Consider the following 21,779-nt stretch of genomic DNA (forward strand, 5'->3'; position numbering starts at 1 on the left):
TTAGTATTCCTACTTTTATTTATTATTATTATTATTATTATTATTATTTAAAGGTTAAAAAAAGGGAAGAATTAGACCCCTCTTCATGAGGGGCGATCCTAAAGCATTTAAAGTAAGAATGGGTCTGAGGAGGATTAGTAAATAGTATTCCTACTAGACAAATCACAATACTACCTCTTGTTTTTTAAACTTCATACATTTTTTTTTTTTTGGTGCACATAAACTTCATACATTATGGTGGCAATGCAACCCTCAATTGATCCCAGAAATGGCTACTGCTCCGCCACAAAAACGTTCCACAGCCTCGGCGACAACAACCCACTACCACCCTCCACCACCCCTCTCTCCATCACCGACTACGTCTTCTCTCTCCTCCATTCCGACCCCGACTTTTCTCCTTCCTCCCCTCTTCTCATTGACTCTGCCACCCATCACTCTCTCTCCTACTCCCACTTCCTTTGCCAAGTCAACTCCCTCACTCACTCCTTCCACCACCACCACAACCCTCCACTCTCCGCCGGTACAATCGCCTTCATTCTCTCTCCTCTCCCTCGGTGTCATCATATCCCCTGCTAACCCCTTGTCAACCCAATCCGAGTTGACTCGCTTACTCCAACTCGCTAAACCATCCGTCATCTTCTCCGTCTCTTCCCTCACCTCTAACCTCACCTCTTGCTCCTCTAAAATCCCTATTATTCTCCTCGACTCGCCCGAGTTCTACTCAATGCTGACTCATCAAGTCACCCGGCCTCGTGTTACAATCCACCAGTCAGACTCCGCAATGATCCTATACTCGTCCGGGACTACAGGACGAGTAAAGGGAGTCGAGTTGACTCATGGTAACTTGATTGCTTTACTCGCTGAATTATACCACAACAAAATACAGGCGTTAGAGAAAGAGGAAGAGAAAAAAGATAAGACAATAAATCTGTTTTTTCTGCCAATGTTCCATACCTTCGGATTCATAATGTTGGTCAAGGTGGTAGTATTGGCAGAGACTCTGGTTTTAATGGCGAAATTCGATTTCGAGAAGATGTTGGAGACAGTGGAGAGGTACAGGATTAGTTTCATACCGGCTTCGCCACCGCTAGTGGTGGCGCTGGAAAAATCGGAATTGGTTAAGAAATATGATCTGAGCTCCCTTAAACCGTTGGCTGCGGTGGTGCGCCGCTTATTAAGGAGGTTGCTCAGAGGTTTAAAGCTCGCTTTCCTAATGCGGAAATTGCACAGGTATTTTCTACATTCATTTGGTGGGTTGTCTCTAATGTATCTCAAAGGCAAAATGGGGAAAACATAAATTTTTTGCTATTACGTAGTAAATTTTGCAATTCAGGTTAGACTAAGGTCTCGTTCACTTCACCTTATTTTTGCTGAAGTGAAATTTTTTTTATTGAACTGAATTTTTTTTTGCTGAACTGAAATTATATATACTGAACTGAAATTATTTTTACTGAACTGAAATTATTTTTGCTGAACTGAAATTATTTTTGCTGAACTGAAATTATTTTTGCTGAACTGAAATTATTTATATTGAATTGAAATTAATTTTACTGAACTGAAATTAATTTTACTGAACTCAAATTATTTTTACCGATTTTCTATTATAATTCTTCTTTAAGTTAACTGATTTTTACTAAACTGAAATTAATTTTACTGAACTGAAATTATTTTTGCTAAACTAAACTTATTTATACTAAAATGAAATTATTTTCACTGAATATTATTTTTTTAAGTTGAAAAAGTCGTTTTTTCACCTTGATTTTACGTAAGGAATTTTTTTGGAAAATTCACTTTGGTAATATCTAATTTTTTTATTTTTCTCATTGGTGAATTGGGAAAAAAATTTATTATCTTTGATATTCTCGTATTATTTATGACCAAAAAATAATAACAATTTTGATTAAAATGATTAACCACGGTTACTATTTCTTTAAAAAAATTAAATTTATATTTAAAATATTAACTCACCCTTCCCCCACCAATCAGCCAGCCACCCCATCCGCTTCCCCTGCCGGTGATTAGCCCCCACCCTTTCCGTTTCTTTCTCTCTTCTCCTACAAACTCCCAAAAATGTTAGGTTTTTTTTTTTTTTTTTTTCCTTTCTTTTACTGTGAGAACTAAGAAAAGTAAATGACAAACACAACTTAAAAAGACCAAAATGTCAGTTGGAAAGTCATAATGTTAGTGACATTATTTGACACTTAACAAAATCAAATTGCCATTCCCTCTTGTAAAATTGCATATTATTTTTACTTAATTTTCTAATATATATTTTAATTTAGAGTTATTAATACTCGTATTTTCCAATTATTATAAAGTACGTGATTGAACAAGGTGAAGTAAATAGGAGGTTAATGTAATGACAAATCGACAATGCAATGATATGTTTGTTAAACAAATCTCATAGATTACATTCGAATTTTTCCTTCTGAAGAGATATTGGGTTTTGGTTGATTGAAGGTGGATTAAAATTAGAGGAAATGGGGTTTGGCTTAATTGACGTAAATAAAGTGAAATAGTAATTGTTTATTGATTTGTTTGATATGTAGTGGAGCCAAGTATCTTTTAAAAGATTGTTAATGCATTATTGTACAGTTATTATCATCTTCAGTTTATCTTGATTCATGATTGTTATTAATAAACTCCATCCGTTTTGTAATAATTATATTACTTTGACTTTTGCACTATTTATATTTTTAATGTAATTTTATTTTTTTTTATTTTTTATGAATTATTAAAAAACATAAATTGTCATATAATATATTTTGGATTAGTCTTTATGTATATTTTTATTTGATCAGGCTTTTATACTCTTAGGCCTTGTTTAGTTAACTTATTTTTACTTATTTCAGAAAAAATAAGTACAGATCAGATCAGATCAGATCAGAAAAAATAAGTTCAGATAAGAAAAAATAAGTTCAGATCATATCATCGATTTGTGTGCAATTTTTTATCGCTAAATATCTTTAATTTCGTAATGAATTTTTTTTATAAAAATTACATATTAATAGAATACACAATATTACGAATCTAACAAGACTCCAATTGATATTTTTTTCCTTATAAATTATCGTTCACTTAAGGTTAAAGTTTGATCAAATCAAACAATTAGATCAAATCAGACCAGATCAGATAAGTACGTTCAGATAAACAAAAATAAGGTGAACTAAAACAAGCCCTTAGTAATATGTAATTACAAATATTAGGTTAAAATTGTGCATCATCATGTGTGTCGATCAAAGTGTTGCGATTATTATGAAACGGAGGGAATATAACAATATATAGTAATGGGCACTGATTATTGTAATAAGTTATACTTGTACGAAGTAAGTACCATGTTTTTTCTTTTAAAAAAAAAGAGTTAGTACTATGATTCATGATTCACGTTGAAATATAAATTAGGATAATGCAATAGTGTTAAACATAACTACTCCAATTTTTTTTATTTTTTTTTATTTTTTTTTTATTTTTTTTTTTAAAAAAATCTTCCTATTTATCATTCACAAAGTTTTCATATGTGACTGGTCAGACCGTGTAATCGAGGTTACTTGGTTAGAGGTTAATCGGTTCGATCATGGATTACTCAGTTAAGGACTCAGGGGTTATATTTGGTCAGTGTTTTGGTGTGTGTCAGTTGGTCACACGAAAAACGCACTATTTATCACTTATGTGGTCAAATTTATAAAACTTTTCCGTATTTTGTAATTAATATATAACAAAAAGAAAAATTATCATGTGATATATTGTTAGAACTTGTTGTAATTTGTATTATAATGAAACCTATCATGTGGATTGTTAGATAGATGGTAGCATATTCAACTCTATGAACCTGTAGGAGAATGCTTGAGAGTCGTCATGGACCACGTATCGTCTATTTTGCTAGTAGATTTTATTATTGAACACAAAGTTGAAGGCAAAGTTTAGTTGAATTGTTTGGATTAGTTTTAGAGATCGTAAAGGGGTCACTACATATTGTTTTAAATTTCTCTTTCTTAAAACGAGAGCATCTCTCACTAGAAAGTGAGCTCTTCTCATCGCAAGTGAGTTCTTCCTTAGCTGAGCTAGGGTTTATGCTAAGTAACTATAATATCCCGTATTTTTATACGTATTTTAATTTAAATAAGTATTTTTTAAAGTATTAAAATAATTCGAAATGAATTATTTATGGTGTTTCATTAATTTAAAATGAATTATTTTAATTAAAAGTTTATTATTTTAATTATTTAATAATCTTGAAAATATTTTATTTCATGATTTGGAAACTTTGGGGTATATTATTTTATAAAAGAAAATTTTAAAGCCAATGAGTTTTTACAGAAAGTCAAAATACTAGTTTAACTAGAAAATAGATCATTAAGGGTAAAAAGGGAATTTAAGTCTAGGAGGGTTTTAGAAAAGGGAGTATAAATACCCATCACATGGGCAATTTAAACATTGCCCAAGGTGGAGAATACCCAAAGGTAACTCTCTTTCTCTCTCTTCTTATTTTCTCTTCCCCTTAATTTTTTTCCCCTTCCCCTTTATTTTATTTTTGTTTCAATCACGACCCACACACACCCCACCACCGCCAGCCACCACCACGGCTGCCCACCGGCCAGCGGCCACCAGCAGCAGCAGCAGGCGCGACAGCAGCCCGACCTTGTGGTCGTGGCTGTGCGGTGTTCGAAAAAAAATATTCTTTTTTATTTTTAATTAAATGTACCCTTAATCTAATTATTGGTTTTGGGTTTTGTGATGATTATATGTTTTTTGATGATAAGTATTTTGTATATAAATTTTCAGATTTTGTTTTGAATTAAAAAACCCCAAATTATAAACCCTAGGTTTCTTAATTTATTTATATTGATAGAAATTGTTTATGGATGATTTGAATTATTGAAATAAGTGTTTTAAAACACAATTACAACAATTTTAGATGATTTAATATAGCTGAAAGTTATATATATAAGTTATAATTATGTTTCTTGAAAGGATTTTTAATTACCCATTAATTGGGGATAAAAGTAAGGGTTTTAAATTAAATTTTAGCTTGTTTTAGAGGGTTTATGAGTGATTTAAAGAGTGTATATATTGTTGGAAATTTGTGTGGAATAGGTATTTATGCCTCTTTGTAATTTTGGTTAGTAGGAGACTTCCAAGTGAGCAATTTTATTTAGTCGTGACGATTTTGAAATCATATTCAAGTTAAGTTCGCGTACTTAGTAATTATTTGAATATGAAAAAGCATGCTAGGTTTTGTTTAATTAATTCAAAGTAGTATCATGATAGGTGTTGGTTGGAATTTATTGATTGGATTGATGTTGGTAAATGAGTTGTATGAATTTTTTACGATGAATTGGTAATTGGAATTAATTATGTTGGCATGTTGATTATGAACCACACTTTTATTGTTGGCTTGATAGAGAGCATGATTAATTAAACTAAATGTTTAATTTGGTTTGGAATATGAAAAGGAATTTTTATTATGGTTCATATAATTTTTATTGATGTTTTAAGCATGGGAATTGAGCTATCAAGTGTCTTAGTACACATGAATGAATTATATTGTGGTGCTTATGTGCACTTAAGGTGTTTTTAACACCGAGGGGTAGGATTTGCGGCGCATTATGTGTTTAAGGTGTCTTTGACACTGAGGTAGATTAAAAAGGGTTCAATTATTAAATTTATGTGGTCACTAATTATTCAAGAATTAAATTGGTATGTTTGATTGCTTGAATGAAGTATAACGTTTGATTGTGTTTTTGTTTGAGAGTCATCACCAAGTATAATTATATGTAAACAACGTAAAGTGAAAGAGATTACGTACCAAAATTCTTGGAAAGTATATACCTTGATTATGAACATATGGGGGGAGTTATGGGATTTTATATTTAACCATAGCTTCTACTAGGAGTACAGGACGCTGTATTTTCCTTTTTATTTATTTAATGCGCAGGAAGTCCAGTCACTTCATGTGACATTTTCCTACCTGGTTAGCTCCCGGTGTAGTTTAACCCAACTTATTTGGGGCAGGGATTTGGTGGGAAACCCGCTCGATGCGTAATCAAATTTAAATAAGCAATTCATTTATTTATTAGTTGGTCGTTTGGTATGTTGTATGCTTGTAAACAGGTGCAACAAGGTAAGTTGTGTGTTGATAGGATGAAAGCATGTTAGTGTGTTTTTATTATGCGTATGTACTCAGCGTTGCTGATTGTGTGTTATATGTTTGTTTGGTCTTTTCTTTACCTTGGCCCTACGACGACCCATTTCTAATGGCGAGTAGTGGGGACAAGTAGAGAGAAGTTTTTTAGGTGATGAAACATTTTTATTATGGGCATGAGCGAAGAGCGAATCATGCTTAGTTTCTATAGGAATATGATGTGTTTTATTTGCTTTGAATATTATTTATTTTATTATGCTCATGAAAATAACGTAAATGTTTTAGTATTGTTTGGTTTTAAGGGCCTACAATGGTTCTAAACTGTAGGTTGACTTTGTTTGACTACATTTAATTTTGGTTTGACTTTACTTTCTTTTGGTTTGACTTTTAAATTGACTTGTTTTGAATGGTTTTAAGGAAAGTCTTCCGCTGCGTGTCTTTGATATTTGCCTTAGCCGTTTTCATAGTAGCGGTAATGTCTTAGATTTTCCTATTTTGTATTTTAAAAAGGACAAAACAAGTATTTTAAAGGATAGAAATTTCTAGGGTGTTACAAAGTGGTATCTGGGAGCTTTGGTTGAGATTTTTATTACCATTAAAGCAAAAACGTGTTTTAAAGTGTTTTTCTTTAAACTTGGCCAAATGTTTATTTAATTAAGTTATCTTAAAAGAGGGTTATTTTCACTTATTTTAATTTTTTGAAACTGGAAAATTTATTCGTTTTTTTAGGTCCGAAATTTTTTTCTTTCATTGTAGAAAATCCACTTTTTTTTTTTTTTTTTTTTTTTTTTTTTTATAATTTGGCCGAAAATTTAGGCTTTTTTCGGTGCTTATTTTCGAAAAATTATTTTTAAAAGAGGAGTCAAAAATATTTTTAGTTTGTTCGTTTTGCAGGAAAGCAAGGATTGAGGTAAGTATTATGTGTTAAAAGCTTTTAAAAGCATGTTGGTGAGCTTGGGTAGGAAAGTATTTGGGCATATAAGTTAGAAATAATCATGTTCTTGTATACATTAATATTTTAGGTTGTGATGTTTGATCATGGGTTGATTAATTGAAAGCATGTGATTATGTGATTAAGAATAAGTGAAATTGTTTGATTGAACATTGAACCTAATTCATGCACGAATTGTATTTTTTTTATTTTCTTTGGGAAGGGAATTCTTTTCTAAGCCTTTTCCTTTACAGGATGCCGATTCTTCCTAGCAAACTCTCCCAAATTGGTACTCTAGTTAAGAAAAACAATGAACATCCGTTTAATTATGTCAAGAAAATCCAGTTCTATTGTTCCCACTTGAGCGATGTCTTAGTAGACAAGCACTATTATCTTCCTGATCGTGAATCTGCTATGATTATTCATTGTCTTTCCAGATGAACCCCCATATCTTGCCGTTAAATCAAAGTTCTCTAATTTCTATTTACCAAGGGACATTCCAAACTACTCTAAATATAAAATTTTCTATGGACAGTGGTACCCTAACTACAAATACTTGATTTGATACTTGATTTCTTACCTCGTTAGAGTTGAGAAAGATCATTGTCAACACTTACACATTCCATATCCCAACTACTACTATAATAATCCGGCAGGGAATAATTCCCCGTCCACTAGCCTTCAGTCAGGAAGTTCTTCTCCCATTCAGGGTAATCAAGCAAGGACAGATGGAGGGCAGGAAGAAGGAGAGATGATGGATGAGAGTAACCATACTGTTGATAGTTCCATTATGGAGATTCCAAATCCAAATCCACCTCCAACTCTAATTATAATTGATATTTCATCTGACGATGAGGAAGATGAAGAGTTTGTCCAAGTAGAGCAAGAACCAAAGTCACCTGAACCAATGGAGGAAGAAGATGACCCTGAATTCGATCCTAGAAGCTACAAACAATCTATCGACAAGAAGGATGATGTTCGAAAGGACTAGATTTTTGTAGTTTCATCTCTTATGATTTTTAGATTCGTTTCCGCATTTTAATTATTCTAGTTTCAGTGAACCAATGACTGGCAAGTCTACAGTGAGTCAGTAAACTTATGTAGTTGCATTTTGTGCGTTTTTCAATCAACATACATACATCAAATAAATCCTAAACCTGTTTAATCTACGTTGGTTGATTATTAATGCACAATCAAAACTATTATTGGTGATCACTTAAATTAAAATCATATTAAGCCTAAATCAAGTGATTAATTATCTTCTTAGGCGTGATTTCAAGCACAAATTCCCTTTAAACCAGTAACAAAGGGTGTGATCAAGCAATAGCAATAAATCATATAATAATCCAGCAACATATGATTAATACAACAATCATCATCATAACAACATCATCAAAACATCGTTAGTAGTAAGGCCCTAGGCATGATACTAAACGGATTAATAACAAATCCGAGCATGTCACTAATAATCAAAATCAAATCGTTAACCTAAATATGATACTAGGAATTAAAATAACATTGTATACATAATTTCTACTCCAAAATCAAAGAATAATAATAAGGGTAATTGAATTACTCACTTTGATGCCTCAACCTTCTTGCTATTAAAACAATACACACGTTAGTAAACTTCAAAAAAGCTAAGTTAATAAGGCAAATAAATCAAATATGAATTGAAATAGAGATTTGGGACCAAACCCTCAGCATTGGGTCTTAGGAGTGTAGAATTTGACAATGATTTCATTCATACTGCAATAGAATATTGGTACCCCAACATTCATTGTTTTAGGCTAGGAAACAATGAAATTAGCCCCTTGTCGGAGGAATTTGGAGCTATTTTTGGCTTTCTTTTAGGCATCTTGCTGTAATCTCTACAATATGAGTATTAATATAAGGATTTTGAGCGTTTTTATAATCTTAGGGAAGCCGATTTAAATTCTATAGTTAATGGAAAAGAAGTACATCTAAGAAAATTTGCATCTTTTTTCTTTAATAGACCTAAGTCTAGTTCTTTTCACATCTATAGAAGAAGAGCCTTTTTATTTTGCAAGTTTAGTCAACTTTTATTTACTAATGGTAGTGGTCACATGGGTCAAGACATATTAGCAACAATTATGGAACAAGTTGATGTCGGGAGAATTCCCATGCCCGTTATTGTTGGAGAAACAATGATGAGATTAGATGAATTGAAAAAGGAACCTAAAACACCAATTCGAGGATCTCCTTTATTATTAAAGGTAGAAAATTAATACTTTTAATTACAGAAATCAAAAATACTTAATTTTGTAATGTAATAACATTTAATATCTATGCTTGCAGGTTTGGCTAATGGAGCGACTGGGATTGATTAATCCTCCTGAAGATGTTGAAAAGTACGCTCCAAATTGTCTTGTGAGAAGGAAGAAACGTTTTTCCATAAAGATGGGGCTATCGGGAGTGGAGCAAAATATTCCAAACTCGCAATTTCTCCATCAAGTGGGTTGTTCCATGGTGGAAGATTGAGAAGATGAATGGAGTCGACAATCAACTTTTTTGTCGTATCCCGAGCTTATCAAAGTTAACTTTTATTTCCCTTTTAGAGTGATGAGACAATATGGCCTTGCACAAATTATCCCTGCTTGTGATGATCGTCGTCCTCATAAATATTTTGTTTCAAAGAATGTTGAGAGGTTCGATGACTATTGGTACGCGAGAACATTGTGGACTATTATATCTGATAGAGTTCCTCCTCCATTGTCCGAGGAATACAAACAATGGCTACTCGCTCGAAATCTAAAGGAAAAGAACAAAGCTCGAACCTAAAGAGTAACATAAAAGACCACCTTGAGGACAAGAAGGCTACACTTAAAGAGTGTCTGGGTTCAAGAATTGAATTCAAGACTCCTATCATGCCTAAGAAGAAATGTGTTATAGAGGGTAAAGGGAAGAGAAAGGCTATTCCTATAAAGAAAGAAAGGAAAGTTTGGGTAGAGAAAAAGGTGGGGGTTTTTGCAAAAGGAGAGACTTCTTCCTCAAAGGTTTTAGTTTTCTCATCAAAGGTTTCACTACTGGTAAAAGAATTATTAGATGGTGAAGATATAGATAAGAACTAGAAAAGGGCTTGTAAGGAAAAAGAAGAGTAGATTTAGAGTATTGTTTTACTTTTAATTTCATTAGACAATTTCGATTCGAATTTACTTTTATTTTTAATAAGGCGTAATGCCATTAATGACGTTGTTTCAATTTTTCAATTATCAATGCAATTTTAGCCTTTAATAAAATTAAATTCATTCAATTTTATTTGAAATAATTTCCCAAGTACGGAAGTTGGGAGCAATGGAAAGACTTAGGTGATATGTCACATCACACGTATATGTGTTCCTGTATCACGTCATCCATCACTCGCATTGTTCGATGCATCCTCTTCAACTAGAAGCTGCAGCAAAGGTCTGCACAGTTTTGTCATTGACAAAAACAGTTGTGACTTGCTAAAAATTTCGAACAATTTTAAATTAAACTACTCTTTTTAGGGATCCTAAATATGAGTTCAATTATTTATTCTTGACTTTGAAGCTTCTCAAAAATTAATTTACATTTTCATGTAATTTGTTAATCATTTGTGATCATGTAATTTGTTTCAAAAAATAATCCGAGTACTAAAGTCGGACAATTTTTGAACCAATTCAAAGATTGAAAGATCGCAATTATTCGTAGTTTAATCGGCTCAAAAAATTGTACTCTAGCGCAAAACAATAACACCGTCGCGGAATGATGGCCAACGCGGCGTGCCGACCTTGTCGTGATGCGTTGGTTCCTGTCGTGGCGCGGCAGCTCTGTCGCGACACGATGACCCTTGTTCTTTTCTTGCGATTTTTATAATGGATTAATGTTTTTCAAAGGAAAAATTTAAACGTTTAAAGTAGCCGCACTCTATGGAAGGGTTGCCTACGTATCCTTAGTATTAAGGAATCTGGCCAAACGTAGCTCTCTTGGGTACGGAACCCGTTAGATTATGGGTAGAATTTCTTGAGTTGGTGAAACTTTGTCATTTGAGAATTCGTTTCTGTCCATATCTGTCAATTTAGCTGCTCCTCCAGATAGGATAGCTTTCACGATGTATGGTCCAGACCAATTAGGCCTAAACTTGCCTCTTGGGTCTAGTACATTCTTTCTAAGTGCTTTCAACACCAAGTCTCCTTTTTTGATGTTTCTTGTCTTGACCTTTTTGTTAAAGTGTCTAGCCATGCGATTTTGATAGCATTGGACATGATGTAAAGCTTTTAGCCGTTTCTCATCGAGTAAAATTAGCTCTTCATATCGTGCTCTTGTCCATTCTACCTCATTGAGTTTACTTTCCAATGTTATGCACAAGGAAGGTATTTTTATCTCTACAGGTTGTAGGGCGTCCATTCCATAGACCAAGGAGAACGACGTAGTTCCTGTGGATGAGCGAATTGACGTGCGATAACCCCAAAGAGCAAAATGGAGTTTAGCAGTCCAATCCTTATAGTTCTCTGTCATCTTTTCAATGATCATCTTTAGATTTTTATTGGCTGCCTCTACTACACCATTTGCTTGAGGTCTATATGGAGAAGAGTGATGATGTTGAATACCATACTTTATAAGTAGGTCATCACATTCAGCTTGGAAGTGAGTACCATTGTCACTTATCATTTCATGTGGGACTCCATATCAGCATATGATTTTTCTTTCTATGAAGATTGCAACATGTTTCGCAATGAGTTTTGCTTATGATGGTTCTTCAACCTACTTGGTCAAATAATCGATGGCAACGAGGATAAATTCATGGCCTCCTAATCCAGGTGGAAAGATTTTTCCAATGATATCTACTCCCCATGTTGAGAATGGCCATGGAGATGTGTAAGTGTAAAGAAGATAGAGAAGGTGGAACGTGTTGCAAGTTAGCATATATTTAGCACTTTGCACACCTTTTCACGTACTGATGGCAATCTCTTTTCATGGTAGTCCAATAATAGCCTTGGAGAATGACTTTATAGACTAGCATTTTACCATTCATGTGTGTTCCACATGCTCTTTCATGGATGATTCTATTAGCCTTTTGTGCCTCCTTTTTGCCTAAACATAGGAGAGCTCTTCCTTTAGGTACTCTTTTATGGAGTTCACCATCTATAGGTACGTACTGTGAGGCTAAGAGTCTCAAAGCACGTTTCGCTCTTTTGTCAATATTAGGTGGATATTCCCCGTTAGTGACATAGTTGAGGAAGTCTATATACCATGGTTCTCCTTCGTCCTCTTGGACTTCTTCTTCATCCTCAAGGCCTTGGACATAGGCGGGCTTATGCCTGTTCTCTATGGTTAAAGGAATTTACTCGGTTTCCTTAGGAATTATTACCATTGAGGCTAGTCTTGCTAAGGCATTAGCGAATTGGTTCTCTTATCTTGGTAGGTATGTGTACTCTACCTTATCAAATTGATCGGTGAGAGTTTCCAAGTAAGTTTGGCATGGAGCTAGACTTTCACTTCTCATTTTCCATCTCTTGGAAATCTGATTGATGATGAGGGACGAGTCTCCAAATATTCGAAGATTTTTTTACTCCAAGTGCCAATGCTGTTTCGAGGCCTACCACACATGCTTCATATTCTGCAGCATTGTTTATTACATCGAAGTCAAGTTTTATTGACATTGGGATATGTTCCTCATTAGGTGACACCAGTAATACTCCTACGCCTCATCTCTTTTGATTGGATACATCATCAAAGTATAGTATCTAGGTGTCATCCTTAGTGACAAGTAATTCTTCATCCAGAAACTCATTTTCTTGCACTGGTGTTGAGTCTTCAAGTGGAAAGTTAGCCAAGAAGTTAGAAACTGCGGATCCCTTAATAGACTTTTGGGGCACAAATCTTAAGTCAAATTGAGCCAAGGTGACTATCCATCTTGATATCCTTCCGTTAAGGGTGGATTTTTCAAATAGATAATTGAGAGGATCCATTTGAGAAACCACATGGACTATGTGAACAAGCATGTAATGCCTTAGCTTCTTTGTGGCCCACACAAGTGGGAGGCACAATTTTTCAATGGTGTGTAGCAAACCTCATACTCAAGCATCTTATTACTTAGGTAATAGATGGTGCTCTTTTACCTTCTACTTCTTGTGCGAGCATTGCTCCCATTGTTTCCTTGGTGACTGTCAGATATAAACGAAGGGGAACGTCTAGTAGTGCTGGTGGTAGTACAAGAGGATTGGCAAGATAGGCTTTGATCCTATCAAAGGCTTCTTGACACTCATCGTCCTACACTACTGGTACATTCTTCTTGAGCTTCTTGAATATTGGTTCGCATACTGTGGTAAGATTTAATATGAACCTACTTATGTATTGCAACCGGCCAATGAATCCTCGAATTTGCTTCTCGGTTCTGGGCAGTGGCATGGATATGATAGACTTGATTTTGGTGGGGTCTATTTCAATCCCTCTAGATCTAATGACATAGTCTAGAAGTTTTCCTGAGGTAACCTCAAACGTACACTTAGCTAAAATTTAGCCTCATGTTGTACTTGCGAAGTCTTTCAAAGAATTTTCTCAAGGCTGTTTGGTGACCTGGGCGATCTTTAGATTTTACAATCATATCGTCCACGTACACGTCAACTTCTTTATGCATCATGTCATGAAGTAAGGCAGTTGCTACTCTTTGGTATGTGGCACCCGCGTTCTTCAACCCAAATGGCATCACCGTGTAGCAGTAAGTGCCCCATGGTGTTGTGAAGGTAGTCTTTTCCATGTCTTTTTCTGCCATTAGAATCTGGTTGTAACCCGCGTACCCATCCATAAATGGGAGAAGTGCGTGATTTGTTGTATTGTCTACTGAAATGTCGATGTGAGGTAGAGAGGAATCGTCCTTTGGGCTGACCTTGTTAAGGTCCCTGTAGTCGACACACATTCTCACTCTACCATCTTTCTTGGGAATCGGTACCACATTAGCGACCTATTCTGGATACTTGGATACCTTGATAAAACCTGTAGTTATTTGTTTTTGGATTTCTTCTTTTATTTTAAATTCTACGTCGGGTTTCATTCGGCGTAACTTTTATTTTACAGGTTTCATTCCCGGAATTAGTGGTATAGTATGTTGAGCAATTTCTCTGCTTATGCCTGGCATATCTTCATATGACCAAGCAAAGATATCGATAAACTCAACAAATAGACTTATTAATTTAACTCGTTTATCTTGATTTAGAGTTAATCCAATTTTAACTTCTCTTTTAATGGTGAGATCTTTTGAGATGTTAACTGTCTCAGTTTCTTCAAATACTAGTGTTTTATTTTCAAGTGCTTCCATTGATTTAATTATTTCTTTGTCATTTTCATTATTAGCAAAGCAATACTCATCATCATTGGTAAGGGAATAACACGAAGAGTAAGCGGAAGAAGTCATATTATTAAACTCTTGAACCATTACATAAAAAAGAGAAAGGTCTACGGGGACCTAATTACTAACCATTCTAGAGGTAGACTCTAAGGTAAGATTGATAGTAGGGGGTGCGACTACGAGAGACTTAGTAGACTCGAGAATAGAAGACTCTAAAGAAGACTTGGACTCAGACTCAGACTCGAACCTAGACGACTCAGACTCATCACACATGGGGCCTTCACCCGTAGTTATGGCTATCTTCCTTCCGCTTGGTGTAGTCACTTTCACGGTCTTGCGCCATCCCTTAAGTAATCCTTCCACTGGAGTGATGGGTTTGGAGGGGTCAAAGTCTTCACTTTGTAAGACAGTTTGTAGCAGTGTGGAATTGTCGTCGACACACTTAGGCTCGTTTTTCTTGTACCCAAAGAGAAGACCCATGACATTGAAGTCAAAGCATGGGGGTGTGCGTTCTTTATTGGTATTAGGATTGGTAATCCCATCTAGAAAGTTGCAATCCAAGAAGATCTCGAACCCAAGCTGGCGTATTCCATCCCTGATAAGTGGTTCAAGAAATCATAGCATGGGTAGTCTTCTCCCTCTTTTATAAATTGTCCGTTCAAAGTGAGAAGGTATGGATCTATTGGTATTGCATCTTTTTGGTTACGAGCTTTTCTTCATGCAGCAGACTTGTCCAAGGCTTGCTTAAGGTCTTCTGGAGTTGGCTCAAATCCAAGTCCAAAAGTATCCCTCTTAGGGAGGCTAGATAGTCCTATGCGCTTGGTTATTTCTTTCTTCTTTCCTAAAGTCATTCCGAGAAAGTGCCCTTGTCTTTTTAAAATAGCATTAATTACGAGATTTGAGTGAGGATTATAGTTAAGAGGGGTCTTTTCATCTTCATAGATAACAAAGACCTCTTCGGTGTTAAAGCCCTACAAATCTTCATCATGTTCATCGTGCTCAACATGAATGATTCGTTTGTCAACCGCTTTGATTCTCATAGGGGAGGCATCAATTGTAACAGGAATTCCTCCAACTATAGCCTTTAATTGTTGGTGGAGAGATGAAGGAACGACCTTTAGGTCATGGAGCCAAGGGCATCCCCAACAATAGGTTGAATAATGCCTTAATGTCCACTACTTGAAAAGTGGTGCTGAAAGAAATGGTGTCCTTCGAACAAGTGTATTATTCCGATAGAGGGTTCAGAATTAATTAGGAAAGCTAATTATATTCAGTGAGGTCAAGTGATCGGAATGCCTAGCTGGAGGCCGCTTCCGATCAATAATATTAATGTATAATTAATATTACAGCTTGCTCTTGACTGAACCCTTCGGGTCACACCCAATCGTGTAACTAAACTAAGGCGACGAATTAATCCCGAGGATTAAATAAGTTGATAGAGATTTTACGAACTAAGACGTCGGATCACGAGCTTAGAGCGTCGAAGCCGAGTGTCGAACGTCGAGTCGTTTCAAGAAATCGACGAGATGAGAAAATAAGTCAAATGACAAGTCATCGGACCTAGCCTCGGGTTGGCCTAGCCAACCGAGGACTATGCCATATTAGCTAGCATGGCTGCTGGCCATGGACTAGCTCGGCAACAGGTCCAGTAGCCCCGCATGTGCACTGGTCGGGCATGCTGACCGAGCTAGCTAGATAGCAGCGAGGTCATACGAGCGTTGCTGTGCTGGCGAAGCTAGAAGCACTAGCATCAGCCCGCAAGCATGCGAGCAGGCCAACGTTAGTAGTGCTAGCACCAGCTCGCAAGCAGGCCTAGCAGCAGCCCGCTAGCTCGCGTGGGCTTGCGGCATGCTAGTAAACCCTAGCCGAGGGCAAGGCCGCTAGCTAAGCCTAGCCTTGAGGCCCAAGGCATGAGGCTAGTCATCCCATGGTTGACCATGTGAGTTGGCTTTTTCTTGCTCTCCAAGGGAAGGGGTTTTGGTCCTTACCTAACCCCTCCCATGCATTGCCACTTGTCATTTGCTTATTACTTATGTCGTATCACTTAATTTAGAATTAAATTAATTCATTCATTTTCACATTTCACCAACTCTCCCACATGGAAAGTTGATGGAAACTCTTGGGAGCATTTTCCTATAAATACCCACCTTGGCTAATGGGAATACTCATTTGAGTAGAACTCAAAAAGAATCTCCCAAAGAGTGAGAAAGCCTTAAGTTCGTAAAACTCTAGTAATTTTGGTCTAGCCCCGTCTAAGCTACGGGGTAGGGGCTGATGCGGTGATCGAGGGTGTCAGACGTTGGAGGTCTTACATTTGCGAGGCTTAAAGTTTTCCAAATCCGAGCTCGAGTTATGAGCAAAACACGCGTTTAGGGTGAGCTTCTTTCTCTATCTTCTCTTTATGTGTTTATGTTTTCCTTAATTACATGCTATTTTGTTATGTTGTAATTATTATGCATGCGATCCATTTTGCGGGTTTTGTTTCCACGCAATGTCGGACACCGCAAAACCCAACAGTGGTATAAGAGCCTCTTGCATTTAAGTTTTACAACTAAAAATTAATTAAGGTGATTTAAATGGATTTAAATTTTTGGATTAGAATTCACATTATCAAACATCACAACCTAAAATATTAATGCACACAAGAACGTGATTATTTCTAACTTATATGCCCAAATTCTTTCCTACCCAAACTCACCAACATGCTATTAAAAATTTTTACCACATAACATTACCTCAATCCTTGCTTTCCAGCAAAATGAACAAACTAAAAATATTTTTCACTCTTCTTTGAAAATTAATTTTTCAAAAATAAACCCGAAAAAGACCAAAATATTCGGCCAGTTATAAAAAAAAAAAAAATCGAACACCCTAAATAATAAAAAAAAATTCAGATGTCCTAAAAGAAAATTTTCGGATTTTCCAAAATAAATAAATAAATAATTTCGGACTTAAAAAAAAAATAAATTTTCCGGTTTTCAAACATTAAAATAAGTTAAAATAACTCTCTTTTAAAATAACTTAATTAAATAAGCACTTGGCTAAGTTTAAAACAAAATACTTTAAAACACGTTTTCAGCTTTAGTGTTATTAAAAATCTCAACCTAAACTCCCAAATACCACTTTGTAACACCTTAAAAATTCATTTCCTTTAAATTACCAAATTTGCCCTTTTAAAAATACGAAATAGGAAAATCTAAGACATCACCGCCACCGTGAAAACGGCTAAGGCAAATATCAAAGACACACTCAACGGAAGACTATCTTTAAAACCATTTAAAAACAAGTCAACTTAAAAAAAGTCAAACCAAACGAAAGTAAAGTCAAACTAAGTCAACCTACAACTGAGAACCATTATAGACCCTTAAAACCAAACAATACTGAAAACCTTTGTGTTAGTCTCGAGAGCATAATAATATAAATAATATTTAAAGCAAATAAAACGCATCATATTCCTATGAGAACTAAGCATGATTCGCTCTTCACTCAAGCCCATCATGAATATGCTTCACCACCTGTAAAGCTTCTCTCTACTTGTCCCCACTACTAGCCAATAGAAATAGGTCGTCGTAGGGCCAAGGTAAAGATAAAGCCAAACAAACATACAAACACACAATCAGCAATGTTGAGTACATAAGCGTAATAAAACATACTAACATGCTTTCATCCTATCATCACACAACTTACCGTGTAGCACCTGTTTACAAGCATACAAAACACTCAACACCTAACTAGACAAATATCAATGTTCATTTAATTTTGATTACACATCGAATGGGTTTCCAACCAAATCCTTGCCTCAAATAACTTGAGGTAAACTACACAGGGAGCTAACCGGGTAGGCAAATGTCACATGAAGTGACTGGACATCCTGCGCATAAAATAAATAAAAAGGAAAATACAGTGTCCTGTACTCCCAGTAGAAGTTATGGTCAAATATAAAGTCGCATAACTCCCCTCATATGTTCATACTCAAGGTATATACGTTTCAAGAGTTTTGGTGTATAATCTCTTTCACTTAATTAACGTGCTTACATATTATTATACTTGGTGATGACCCTCAAACCATAGCACAATCAAACATTATAAATCATTTAAGCAATCAAACATATCAATTTAATTCTTGAATTATTAGTGACCACATAAATTTAATAATTGAACCCTTTTTAATCTACCTCAGTGTCAAAGACACTTTAAACGCATAATGCGCCGCAAATCCTATCCCTCGGTGTTAGAAACACCGTAAGTGCACATAAGCACCGCAATATAATTCATTCCTGTGTACTAAGACACTTGATAGCTCAATTCACATGCTTAAAGCATCAATAAAAATTATATGAACCATAATAAAATTTCCTTTTCATATTCCAAACCAAATCAAACATATAGTTTATTTAAACATGCTCTCTAACATGTCAATAATAAAAGCGTGGTTCATAACCAACATGCCAACATAATTAATTCCAATCACCAATTCACCACAAATAATTCATACATCACAAATCATTCACCAACATCGATCCAATCAACAAATTCCAACCATCACCTATCATGATACTACTTGGAATTAATTAAGCAAAGTCTAGCATGCTTCTACATATTCAACTAAATACTAAGTACGCGAACGTACACTGAATATGATCTTAAATTCGCCATGACTAAACTCACTTGAAAGTCTCCTACAAACCACAGTTACAAAGAAGTATTAATACCTCTTCCACACAAATTTCCAACAATCTATACACTCTTTAAATCACTCATAAACCCTCTAAAATAAGCTGAAATTTTATTTTAAACCCTTACTTTTATTCCTAATTAATGGGTCATTAAAAATCATTTCAAGAAACATAATTATAGCTTATATAAAAATTCCAGCATTATTAAAACTTATAACTTGTTGTAATTTAATTTAAAATCATTAATTTTAATAGTTTCAATCAACCACAATCAAATTCCATCAATAAACATTAATTAGAAACATAGGGTTTTCAATTTGGGGCTTTTTAATTCAAAACCAAATCTGAATTTATATACAAAATACTTATCATTAAACATCATAAAATCATCACAAAACCCAAAAACAATAATTAGATTTAGGGTAGATTGAATTAAAAACAAAAAGAATAAATAATTTTTTTTTTGAAAAGGGCGCACGAACCACCATGGATGGGCGGCTGCCGTGCGCCCGCCGATGCTGGCGTGTGCCGGCCGCGTGGTGGCGGCGTCGGCCGTGTGGTGGTGATTGAAAATAAAATAAAATAAAATAAATAAAGGGGGAAGGGGAAAAATTAAGGGGAAAAGAAAATAAGAGGAGAGAGAGAGTTTACCTTTGGGTGCACTCTACCTTAGGCATATGATGGGTATTTATACCCCCTCTCAATATCCCTCCTACTTAAAATTCCCTTACTACCCTTAATGATATCTTTCCTAGTCAAACTAGTATTTTGGCCTTCCTTAAATACCATTGACTTTAAAAATTATCTTTTTATAAAATAATATGCCCCAATATTTCCAAATCATAAAATAAAATATTTTCAAGATCATTAAATAATTAAAAATAGACTTTTAATTAAAATAATTCTTTCTAAATTAATAAAAACCATAAATAATTCATTTCGAATTATTTAAATACTTTAAGAAATACTTATTTAAATTAGAATACGTATAAAAATACGGGGTATTACATGGATGGAGCATTCCTCTTTTCCTCATTTTCTCGGAAGATCTTGCATTCCTTTTTGTAGTGGCCTTGCCCACCATAATAGAAGCATCGCATCTTCCCTTTGTTCTTGAACTCCTTCTTCTTCACTCTCAAGGGCATCTTGGTAGCTCCATAGGAGTCGGCCTTGCGTAGAACTTGCACCACCTCATTCAATAAGTGTGACTCATTCCCGGCTACCATATGCATCCTAAGTGCATCATAGCCCGAATGGAGTGAGCCAAGCAAGATATGACCCGCCATCTCATCTTCTAATGGCATTCCAAGAAGCTCCATGTGTTTAAAGAGTCTAGTCATTCTAATCACATGGGGTTGGAGGGGCATACCGGGTCTCAGTTTGGTATTGTAGACCCTAGACCAAACTCGGTACCTTTTCTTCGCAAGGCAACCTTCCTCCGGGGCCTTGATTTTCATGTTCACAAATAACCTAATCAAGTAATGAACATTCAAGTCCCGAGTCTCGGAAAACATATTGACTAGCTCCTTAAGACTATTAAGAAGCATGTCCGGAAGGTTAAAATTAATTAATTCGATAAAACAAAATTTTGTCAAAATTATTTTATTTGCAAGTAAATGGAAAAATCGAGGCCTAGCCTTGTTTTAACAAAAACGCAAATACGACAAAAATTGAGCCAAGTGCCTAGCTCCCAAGCCAAATAAAGGGCTAAGGAGTTTTCTAGGCACCCAAGCAAGGTGCGCATGGCCGGCCGCGTGCACATAACAACACACCAAGGAAACCATGGCGCGTGCTACTGCTAGCACCAGGCGCTGCCTAGCAGCCCGAGCTTGCGGCAGGTGCCGAGTGCTTGCAGCCTAAGCCTGCAGCACTACAATGCTACCGAGGCATCCTAGTAGTGAATGCTGCTAGCTGGGTGATGCTTAGTTACTTGCTCGGCCAATGCTAGCCCTCCTCGCACCAACATGCTCTTAGCCACACTATGAAGCGCACACACGCACGTACCAAGCCTCGGCAGCAACATGCCGGGCTGTGCTAGCAGCCCATGCTAGCCGAGCTTGGGGCTCGAAGCTTATAGCTTAGATTATTTGTGCTCGTGCTTCAGAATTTTATTCTGAATTTTTGTGTGACTTTAAGATTGATTTTAAATTTTATTTTAGAACTAATATTGAGCAATTTTGAAATTAAAACAAATAAAACTTAATCAAATTCAATTTTAGTGCAAAAACCAAAATTAATTCAAGAACCATTTTTTTAATTATTTTTTGTTCAACTTGATGCAACAAAAATTGAGGGCTAGTCTCATAATTAGTTTACCCAACATAAATTAATAATGAGATTGACAAAATTTGTTAAATAAATAATCAATCATCCAATTAAATAATTTATCCAACACTTACTTATGCAATTTTTGAATATTACTACCTTCCAATATGAAGAATAATATTTCAAGCACAAGTATGAGCATTTAAGATTTTAATCAACTTCTAAAATGATTAAAACCAAAATTTGTTCATTATGGATTTTAGCAAGTTAAGATTCAACCATTTAAGATTGAATCATTAACTCTTCTAGGGCTTCAAAAATCATATTCACCATAAAGTCTCACACTCCAAGCAATTTATTTGCAAGAATGAGAAATTCCAAGTTTATGTGAAATTAAGAGCTATCCAATTTAAGCAACTAATTTACAACATAAAC

General features: G+C 35.3%; 1 pseudogene; it reads left to right on the forward strand.

Moving 5' to 3' along the window:
- The first annotated feature begins 96 nt into the window (after window positions 1–96).
- On the forward strand, window positions 97–1,391 carry LOC110739604 (annotated as a pseudogene).
- Window positions 1,392–21,779: the final 20,388 nt, after the last annotated feature.

This window comes from Chenopodium quinoa, unplaced genomic scaffold (genome assembly GCF_001683475.1).
Source record: "Chenopodium quinoa cultivar QQ74 unplaced genomic scaffold, ASM168347v1, whole genome shotgun sequence".
In the NCBI taxonomy this organism is placed as follows: domain Eukaryota; kingdom Viridiplantae; phylum Streptophyta; class Magnoliopsida; order Caryophyllales; family Amaranthaceae; genus Chenopodium; species Chenopodium quinoa.